Here is an 11,582-nt window from a genome sequence, read left to right as displayed (position 1 = left end):
AGTTCTTCAGATGCAGGAAGCAATCTTTGACATACTCACCATCTTTAAATGGTTTGTCTTTTTGTGCAATTTCTAGTTGTACCACAAAGCTTGCAGGTTAGCATTACTTGTAGATTGCTGATAACTTTGAAGATAATTCGCTTCTTACTCATTTAGTTGAAACAACAAACTATCCGTCACAGTCAAAGCACGAGGTAAAGATGTCAATTTGTCTTGCGTCAATGCGAATTAAAACCTACATAGAAACATTCGAAGACGGTGTCATTCGAGAGCTTCCACCGAGAGCTTCCGTCGAGAACTTCCGACGGACTGACGACAGTGACGACGCGTGTAATGGGGGAGGGGTGTTATGAAAATCGAGTACAAGTGGCTGAGAGATCTCATCGGTACCTAATCCTCGTTAAACGATTCAGAACTATTTTTAAAAATGTTTCGATAAAATAAATAATATTTGCGTATGGAACTAAAGAGCCGCAGCTACACGTCCAAAGAGCCGCATGTGGCTCGCGAGCCGCAGGTTGCCGACCCCGGGCCTAGGGTAGCTTTTTTCTTCTTTCTCTCTCGACTGATGCCCAGTGATGCAGCTTCGTTTCTTTTGCACACGGCCAAGTTCGAGATAACACAATAATCAATAATAAACCAGGTCATTACCTTGATTTGCCTTGATGTCTAGAATCTAGATATATATATATAGATCTAGATCTATATCTAAAATACAGCCTAAATATCGATCTAGATCTAATCATCTAGATCTATAACCATAGCCATAGCAGATCATGTTGTTACTCGTTAAATTTGATACTAGACCTACAATCATAGAGATCTATTATCTATCATCATGACACATGCTGCCATGCATGATGTAGATATTTATCCTTGCATGGTCCGTGATGGGGCTAATAAATTACCGTGGTAGGTGGTGAAAAATGCTCTAGATGTCTACAGACATAATTTGATTAATTTTGATGTGCAATTAAAAATGCAGAAATGCAGTTGAGATTTTTATCAAAAGATAAGATAAGATACATAAATTATATTTATAGTGTGTACAAATAGTGGTAAAATGAAGTAGCTACCACTTTCTGTTCCCCACCTACCAGACTGCATTTGTTTTGACTAGTTTGAAAAGCAGACTTTAATTTTTGTCTAATTTTGTAATCAAACACTTGAGATAATTGTTCAACTTTAAATTATTTCATGTCAATATGCATTACTTAGGGGGGTGTGGTGGCTGAGTGGTTAAGCGCATGGCTTCCAAACCTGAGGTCCTGGTTTGAATCTCTATGAAAACTGGGATTTTGAGCTTCATGATTTTTAGGGCGCCCCTACTCTAATGGGCATCTGACTTTAGTTGGGGAAAGTAAAGGCGGTTTGTTGTTGTGCTGGCCACATGACACCCTGCTTGTTAACCATTGGCCAAAGAAACAGATGATCTTAACATCATCTGCCCTATAGACTGTATGGTCTGAAAGAGGAACTTTACTTTCTCTTTACTATGCATTACTTACACTTTGAAATTCTCATTTTCTCATAGTTCAACTCAATAAATAGTTATTGGATTAAATGTTCTGACAGTTGTCACAAAGGGTGGGGACATAGACATTTAATTCATACATCATACTGCTTGTTCGCAACAAAGGACACATAACTAACAATGACAAAGGAATGTAACTCAAATATAACAAGTATTAACAACATTGAGTCCCACTCATGTTAAAGCATACATGATTTAAACAAATACTTTCATTCATTAATAATTATTTTGTTTGTGTTCAATTTTATGAATACTGTTAACTTAATAGTGTAAAATTAATCATCTTTCTGCTTAAAAAAAATATTATTTACAAACATGATGATGACATCATTAATAGATGAAAATCTTTGTCTTCTGAGCACAACATTTAGTTTAGGAAAAATGAGCTCACAAATATATGTTACAGCTTTCTATTCAATCTAGTTCTTTAGAAACTACATTGGTTTCTCATCAAGTTTAATTGTCCCTGGGTTCAGCTGTTATATAAAAACACTAAATAACTCAGTCAAGATGAACAGTGGACTTTATTACACTTGATAGCGCATATCATATATTTCATTTTCTTTTGTTGTCTGGATGTTTAAGTTGCAACATGTGAAGTTTGTAAAAATAAATGAATTCTTATGTTTGTATACCATCAAAAAATTTGACATTGTGACTTTAAGCACCACTGAGATGGAGATATTAATTATTTAATTTGGAAACATTTACTTTTTTTTCTTTAGAAATTTTGTTTTTGATACAATGTTTTTTAATAAGTTCAAAGTTAATTATCTTGTTTTAACGGTAGGGGATTAAACTGTGAACCTTACCAACATTCATGAGTTTATAAAATTCATTACAAAAATAGAGAAAAAGATAAATGCCGCTCTTTTTTCTAATATTTTATTGTTTACACAACCATGAATAAGATGGATATCATTTGTATTTACTTTAACTAATAGTCACATTTCAGGGTTTTAAGACATGATCTTGAATATTGAAATGCCATTTCCTTTCATTAGACTTATTCTTTTGTACAGATTGTTGAACCAGTCATTCATTGACAGTCGTTTACAGTAAACAAAGGAACAAAATGAAGACACAATGTCCAGATGCAAAAGAACAAAAGAAAAAGAACCTCATATGCTGAACATAAAACTTAATGGTTTTTATATGCTCTGTAAGTTCTTTATTTACAATACCTCCATACAATAACGTTGCTTTAATCATTAAACAAAACATCTCCATAACTCACTAACAAAACATCACTGTGATCTAGTAATAAAAGTTCGCTCTAGCCCAATGAGAAAATAGCATTTTTTAAAATATACATATGTTATAAACTTGAGTTTTTTCTTAGCAAAATCACTTTTTAACTTGTCTCTCTGTCTGTGCCCCTAAAATTTTGCTATGAAAAGGTGCTACTAACCCATAGCCAATAGTTATGTCTGGTACTTTTCTATTCCTCTAATATTAAATTTAGTAGTTATCAATATGACTAGTACAGTCAATTTAGGTTAATTGGACTACATTGGGACATGATTGATTCAGTCAACAACCAGATCAAGAGTCCAGAGCACAAACATCAAAGTGGAAAGGAAAAACTAATAAAACATCAAAAGTTGTGTATACAAGAAAGCTACTGTAATAAAGAAATCAAAATGAACACTTGCTGGTATTAGCAAAGCTCAAGACAATTAAAAAATGCCCATGATATATTATAGTTCAAGCAGAGCAAAAAAATGATTTTCAATAAAAAAACAACATTTGGGCATTCCTTCATTATTATTACATCCAACCCCAAATCTCCTTTGGGATGGCAGGATATGAAACTCTGGACAATCATGGTAACAGTTCACCCATCATTTTTTAACTCTTTTTGTTAATTTATTGTAATTCAGTATTTCATGATTTAATATATTTTATCTCAAAAATGTACGTATTGATTACAAATGTTCCTAATTTGAATTTTATTATATCTCCAGTAAAAAATAAAATCTTGCGATACCAGAGTCCTATCTTTTCCTTCTATTGGATCTGACAAGAATACAAATAGAATAGCTTATGTTCAGGATTCTATTTACTGTGCAGTTGCTGTTTGGTCACTGGCTCAAGTTTATAAGTATTTCAGCTTTATCATTTCATGTTTGGTATTTTTAGCTAGATTCAATATTTGATGGACTGCTGCCTTTTTTTTTTTCAAAGTCTGCCACTTTTATATTAATAAAAACTCACCTAGCACTAGTAGGGATAGAGATTTATAAATTGAAAACCTCAGGTGGCATTAACTCCATTTGTAAGCGTTTCATAAGGAAAGATTTATGTGTGAAAAAAATTAATAGGTATTGAAGCATTTGGGATACATGTCGTATAGGGTTAAAACAGTTTATAATTATGCTTCTTTTTTTTTTCAATATCAGGGTTGTATATTTCTTTTTTGACTTGAAGTGAGTATAATTCCTAATTCTAAACTGGTTTTAGTTATTATCCTCTGGTATCTACTTTTGGTCAAAGTGTCTTCCAAGTAAAGATACTGCAATGGTTACAAATAAATTGGTTCTCAAACACCAAACAAAAATCTACCCAGAAATAAATTTCTTTATTAAACTATGAAACATAATTTCATTTCAGTCAGATTTTCATCAGAATAGATAGCAATCCTTTGTTAGTCAATGTCTCCCTGTAAGTCAGATGCCAGGAGTGTTCAGTTGTCTATGATAATAAATATTTTAGCTAACAAATAACTTGGAAAAAATTAAACCTTAAGATTGTGTTACAAAGATTTATTTTAAAGGTTAGGGTCCATTTTTTGGTAATTATTAATATTTAATTGGTGCATGTTGACTTGAAAATTAGTACAGTTTTGATGACTAATTGAAAATTAGTATCTTTGTATGCACATTATTAATTACTTGATTATTTCTATCCAGAAAGATTGATGATGACCAGGGCAGGATCATAAGTTGGGCCAAGCTGATGATAGGTATGTAGCAATGTTGGATATTCAAGTTGGCCTCCTTCAGTCGTAGAGCGACTATGGTTCATCTCAAACACTTTTCCATGTGCAATGTTGGATATGACAGGCAGATAAAGTGAGTAGTTTGTTTACAACTAAGCGTAGAATATCATTGCATATCAATATTAAAATCATATTGTTTTGATCAGTACATAAAATAACTAGATTTGGATTACTCCTGGGTCCCAGGGTATGCACGTAAATTACTTAACAATATGCATTTCTTAGTTTGGAAATCCAAGACATGTGCAGCTCTAAAAAAATATTTATTGGCGGTATAAAATTTCTCTACAAATCAATAGTTGGCTGCATTATTAAGTTATTTGTCTTTAGATAAAAAGCACATTCATCATTGTTCTCAATTAAATGTCAAGTAAAAAGTTTCTCCATGGTAACAAAAAGCATATAATGTTTTCTAGTAGACTTCAAATTTAAAATGTTTCCAGTTGACATGAAATAGAAAATCGTACAAACATAACCTTAACTATTTGACAATAATGAAGATAATAAATTGAATGAATAATTTTGTCTGAATATTTTAGTGTGTTAAGTAAATATCAAATTTAAACTAGATTTGAGTACAATTGTTTTTTCTTTTTCAAAGGTAGAAAAGTTCAAATCCAATTAAGTCCAGCATATGCCCTGCACTCTACATTCGATCTTGTCACTGGTTACCCAGCATACAGAGGCAAAGAATATGAACATTTGCAAGTAAGTTGTTTCTTGGTCATCAGGAATCTGTAGCCAAAGAAACAGCCATGTAGAAAGATAAAACTATTAGTAACCTAATGTAAAAAGCAAAAGTTACATGGATAGTACATGAGTGCTTGGACATTGATTCTAATCTAAAAATGAATAATCCTAAAACGAGTCAGTAAATTAGTTATGTTACGAGCAGATGAGACTCTTAATCTTGATTAACAAACAACAATATGTCAATGGGAAGCATGGTCGAGAGGCCAAGTGCGCTTGAACTTGGCTTGGCTACCTAGAAGGGGGCTCGAGGTTCGACACCCGACTCGGGCAGAGTTGTGATTACTGAGCGCCTAAAGGCAGCACGGAAAACCAATTCCTAGATCCCCCACCCCCACCGGTCCACAAATGAGATTGGACCAAAAGCGCTCTGAGCATGCTATAAGCATGAAAGTAGCGCTATATAAAAGCTATAATAATAATAATAATTAAATCACTCCATTTTTCGGTTTCTTCTCTTCCTATTTCAACACAAATTTGCACCTTTCCACATTCACACTATGCTGCACACATAACAAACAAATTACCTTACAAGTGAACAATTCAGCAATATACAGAGCATATAGGATAAATGCCTGATGGAGGATGTCTTACATCCCTGAGTAGATAATAGATCATGTGCCACCAAGCAGACATAAGACCTGTTTGATCAAAATGGATGTTGTTGTTTTTTTGTATGTCATTTTTCAGGAGTTTAAAAAAAACACCACCACAATGTTTTTCCAATTTAATAAGAACAAAAATAGAAATTGTATGCTATTTAACCTTTATTTCAGATAATAAATGAACACCTTTGCTTTGGATTCCTCAACTCAAGGAAACATACCAATACTAGAACAGTCTTAAAAAAAACAGCAGTGAGGCCAACAACTAGGTCAGTGAAATACTAGGTTTAGAGACTTCAAGATCAAAAGACATTTAGCATTGCAACAAAAGTACATAAACTAAACAGTAGATTAACTATTAAAAAACAAAACTTGATAGAATGCTCCGAGAGACAATGACAATAAATGATTTCTAGTTCTTTAAATTCTCAATAAATCTTTTTCAATCACGGAATGAGTCTGCCAAAGTTAGCCAATTTTATAGTACAATTATGCTAACTGTATGCCTGCTTTGGGCTGATAGCTCTGGGTTTGAAATCTGCCACCATACTCTCCCATCCTCCATGAGGTTTGGGATGGGAGGAAATAGTCATTTTTCTTAAGTCATTAAGTGACTAATTAACATGAGCAATTCAATATCATTTTTAAAAAGTCTGCTGGTGTGTTTGACTGATGCAAACATTTATATACTTTAAGTGTTATTAACATGATCAGTGCTTCCCTCTAACAATCTCTATTTATAACATTTTTGAAGTAAGGTCTGTATAATATAAGATAAGAAGATAAGATATAAAAAAGAAAAGCTTATAGCTTTAAATGTTAAATTTATCAACCAAAATCTTAAATCTACAAACAAACAAAAAAATAGGTTTAGTGTTTTACAGTGTAAGAATAATACAATACTTATCTTTAGCTTGTGATTAATTTGTGAAAGATAGATTGTCCCATACTAAAGAACTGTGAAATGAAATTAGCATTGCTCTTCTATAATATTAGTGCAACTCTGAAAGACACTTCAGAGAGTCTAGTTGACTATATTAAAACTGTTGTGAGAGACAACATGACCTTTCTTTTCACTGGGAAAGATCATGACAGATGGAAAACCTTCTTTTCATAGTTATTTCAGGTTGACAAGGGGTGGGAATCTACTGGAATGGTTGAACAATAACAATATCACGCCAACCCCCACTCTATACTTATGCAGTCATTAGTCAAATCATTGTTTTATGAATGTAGAGCCTTGACACTTTAAGCTGATTCACAAATATGGATGTGAGTCTCAAGATTATTTTTTTGTTTACATATCTAAATATTTCATACACTATGCATGACACAGATTTAGAAAATAAATATAATTAGCTTTAGGAACTAAAGATCACTAAAAACAGCAGAAGACTGATACAAATGGCTCCCGGTCATTTCATTCACAGTCACTTCATCGCAGTCAATTCATCTTCGGTCACTTCATCCCCTGGTCATTTCATCTCCTGTTCATTTCATCCCCTGGTTATTTCATCCGCTAGTCATTTCATCCTCTTATCTACCAAATAATAATTGTAAAAAGTTTGAAATTAACAGTATTTCATTTTATTTCATTTACAAGACAAAAAGTGTGACACATTAAATAAGAACAGAATATAATGTCATTAAAAATATACAAATTTAACATTTATAGATATAGAGCTAATGTAAAGATTATTTTGCATGTTAATTGAAATCATTTATAGATAAAGAGCTAACGTTTATAGAGCTAAATTGTTTTTGCATGTTAATTGAAAGATAAGATAGGCTATTGAAAGTTGGTACAGAATACAATCCATTGATTCGTATTGCTGTACATTGTTGATGGTCTATTTTGTTGATGAGTATATATATGTTAATGGTGCATGCGAGTCCATATGACACAACAACAGAATGAATCAAGAATATACTTAATAACGCAGGCTGATAACTTCAACAATTTAATGAACAATAAAAAGGGCACAGTCCTCTGTCGTTGCTAGCCTAGCGTCGTCCTCCTAGGCGTCTTGTCCGTTATTCTTCTTGTTCGTCATCCTACTCTGTTCTTACTCGTCACATTACTTAGGAAAAACCCGATTCACATCAACTTCTACGCATCTTGTGTCATTACATATTTCCTCCCCCCTTTATCAAAAAAAAATTTTGTCAATTTTTTTTTTCAGTCTAAAACACTATCCCTACTGTCATGTCTGTACAATATACATGGCCAAAATTTTGGGGAAAGACAAAACAAACATATATCTTGATCTTGATGGACATCATCATGTTTCCCATCTTCATCAGTTCCTGGTGGTGTCCATGTTCCTATGTCACAAAGTTCACACTGTAGTTGAATGTTGACACCAAGAAAACAATATGTACAGTTCCAATACAGTTATTAGTAAGAAAACATCTGGTATACTGTGTTCTAATCATCACTCATGTCATTGACGATAAAATAGTATAGTCCAGTGTAATAGTTTCACCAACCAATAGTACTAAGTCCATCAAGACATGTATACAGTCCCCATACGACGATGCCTTTGTCGATTCCACAGACATAAAACAGAGTTTTTCAGAGTAAATACTGTCATTGGCTATAGTACATTCTTGATAGCCTCACATCACACCAAACCTTTCCTGTCAGACAAAATGTAATATTTGTGTCAAAACAGCTTTCCAAATTATTCTACCTAACTTTTTTGTTGGGTACCAATAAGTATATTTTCTCTCCACTTACCATTTCCAAACTGACCTAGCCTTTTACTAATGAATGATAATGATTATATAAAAAAAAATAATGACTGTAGATGATCATACTTACTTTAATTTACACCTTTGACTTTAATTATTGAAAATTTTTTATATATATAATTATCTCCCTTGATTTAATAAAATTCCCAATTTATATTTTACTGAGTTATCTCCCTTTAAAGGAAAAAACAAAAGTATCCATATATAAACAACTTATTCATACCCATTGACTAGAACATATACATATATATACATGCATAAACAAATCAAAATGAATAATCATTATTTACACCAGTTTATCTCACTGTAACTCTTGACAACATGTCAGCTACAATATTGATTTCTCCCCTAATAGCCTCTAATTGAAAATTATATTCTTGTAAAATTAGAAACCACCTGTATAATCTACCATTTTTAATACTTTTTTCTTGCATAAACTTTAGAGGCCTGTGATCAGATAACAATATGAATTTGTTTCCCAGTAAATAGCTTTCCAACTTAGTTACAACCCAAACAACAGCTAAAGCCTCCTTCTCTATGACACTGTATCTCTTCTCAGTATCAGATAATTTCCTACTTACATAAATTATTGGGTGTAATTTATCATACTGTTGCATCAAACAACCTCCTATAGCACTACCAGAAGCATCAGTAGTGACATAGAATATTTTAGAAACATCTGGTAATCTCAATATCAAATTTGTAGAAAAAATATGCTTAACTTTCTCTATAGCTTCTACACACTTTCTATTACAAGTCACTTTTCTAGGCTGTCCTTTCTTTAATAACTGGTTTAATGGATCAACTATCTCTGCTAAATTTGGTATGTATTTTCTATAATAGTTTATCATCCCTAGTATTGATTTAATCTGTTTTTGTGTTGTTGGTATTTCTATTTCTAATATCTTCTTTACATTATCTTCAATGGGACTGATAGTATTATTTTTAACTCTATGTCCTAAAAATGTGATTTCTTCTAAGCCTATCTCTACCTTTTCTGCTTGAACTGTTAGACCATTTTGTTTAATTAACTCAAAAATCTCCCTAATTCCTTTTAAATGTTCTTTCCAATCCTTATGAAAAATGCATATATCATCTAAGTAACAGATTACATTTTTTCTATGACCTATAACCGACATCATCATCCTATTAAAGGTAGCTGGAGCATTTATAAGCCCAAAGCTCATAAAGTTCCATTGGAATATTCCATAAGGAGTGATAAATGCAGTATAAGGTTTAGCTCTATTGGTTAAAGGAATTTGCCAATATCCTTTTGTCAGATCCAATTTTGTAAATACTTTAGCATTGGACAATTTGTGTAATATGTCATCAATGTTAGGCATAGGGTAAGGATCAAATTCAGTTATCTTATTTAACTGTCTATAATCTATGCATAACCTTATATCCCCATTCTTTTTCTTTGCTATAACTATTGGTGAAGCATAAGCTGAATTGGATGGTTCTATTATTCCTAGTTTTAATAAGTTGTCTATTTCATCTTTAACTTTTCCCTGTAAGTGTAATGGAATCCTATAAGGCTTCATGAAAATAGGTTTGTCACTAGTTAATTTTATGTCATGCTTTATGATATTTGTTTTTCCTGGCAAACTGGAAAACATTTCTTTAAAATCACTGATTACATTTATTACGTCTTTTGTTTTTTCTGGAGATAAATTTTCTAAATTCAGTTTTTCCCATGTTTGATTATCTTTAGTTTCTAGTATAGGAATATTTTTAATATCATTTTCATTAGTTTCCTCATTGATTAAAACAATTAAACATTCATCTACTTGATTTTCATTTTCCACAGTTTCTGTATCTAACTTTTGAGTTTGATTTTCATTGTTTACTTCTGTATCCAAATTTTGAAATTGATTTTCATTTCTCTCATTGTATAACTTCAAATTATTTATATGATATGTTTTTATTTTTCCATTCATATAAATCTTATAGTTTACTTCACTTGTTTTATTTGTAACAACAAATGGACCCTTCCACTGTGTTCCTAATTTGTTTTTTAAGTCAATTACCAAAAGTAATACCTTGTCTCCTACCTCCAATGTTCTTATTTTTTTTTTTTCATTTAAGTTCTCATGTACTGTTTCTTTATATTTCATGTTATTCTCAAAAGCTTCCGCCCATATTTGTTTTAAATCTAATGCTGTTTCATTGTCATTTTCCTTTTCTATTTTATTTAAGATCAAACTTTCTTTAAAAATTTGTATTTCATCCCTAGGTTTCCTTCCATGTACTAACTCATATGGTGAAAATTGAGTTGCCTCATGAATATTATTTCTAAGAGAAAATAGAACAAAATTAATATATTGATCCCAGTTTTTCTGATTATTTTCTACAATTTTAGCTAAGGATCTTTTTATAACACCGTTTAGGCGTTCACAAAGCTCGTTGGCTTCCGGGTGGAATGGCGATGATTTAATGTGTTCAATACCATATTTTAATGTCCATCTTTTAAATAACTCAGATGTAAACATAGAAGCATTGTCTGATAGTAATGTTTTTGGTATCCCATGTCTGACTATGAACTTTTGATCTAAAGCATTAATAATATTTTCTGTGTCTATATTGGATAATACCACTGCTTCAGGATATCTACTGAACATGTCTACTATTGTCAATATGTACTTATTATTAGTTTCTGTTTTAGTTAAAGGTCCTATGATGTCTATTGCTATCTTTTGAAATGGTTTATTTGGTTCATCCATTGACTGTAATGGAGCTTTACCTAATTTACCCTTAAGTCCCCTTCTTTGACACATATCACATGATCTTATGTATTTTGATATAGTTCCTTTCATTTTAGGCCAAAATACTTGAGTTGCTAAATTTCTAAAACATTTCTTTATACCCCTATGTCCACTTAAATTACTGTCATGTGACAAAATCATGACATCCTTCCAATACTTTTGTGGTAAGACTA

The 11,582-nt window shown here is 31.9% G+C and overlaps 1 long non-coding RNA gene across 1 annotated transcript; it reads left to right on the top strand.

Annotated features, from left to right (window-relative positions):
- The first annotated feature begins 530 nt into the window (after positions 1-530).
- On the top strand, positions 531-8,260 carry LOC129924174 (uncharacterized). Its single transcript, XR_008776149.1, has 7 exons — positions 531-643; positions 2,557-2,696; positions 3,502-3,638; positions 4,447-4,608; positions 5,137-5,243; positions 6,062-6,159; positions 7,008-8,260. It is a non-coding gene; the product is annotated as an uncharacterized LOC129924174 (long non-coding RNA).
- Positions 8,261-11,582: the final 3,322 nt, after the last annotated feature.

The sequence above is a fragment of the Biomphalaria glabrata genome, unplaced genomic scaffold (genome assembly GCF_947242115.1).
Source record: "Biomphalaria glabrata unplaced genomic scaffold, xgBioGlab47.1 scaffold_19, whole genome shotgun sequence".
NCBI classification, from domain to species: Eukaryota; Metazoa; Mollusca; class Gastropoda; family Planorbidae; genus Biomphalaria; species Biomphalaria glabrata.
Note: the sequence above shows the minus strand (reverse complement) of the source record. Positions and strands in the feature narration are given on the sequence as shown.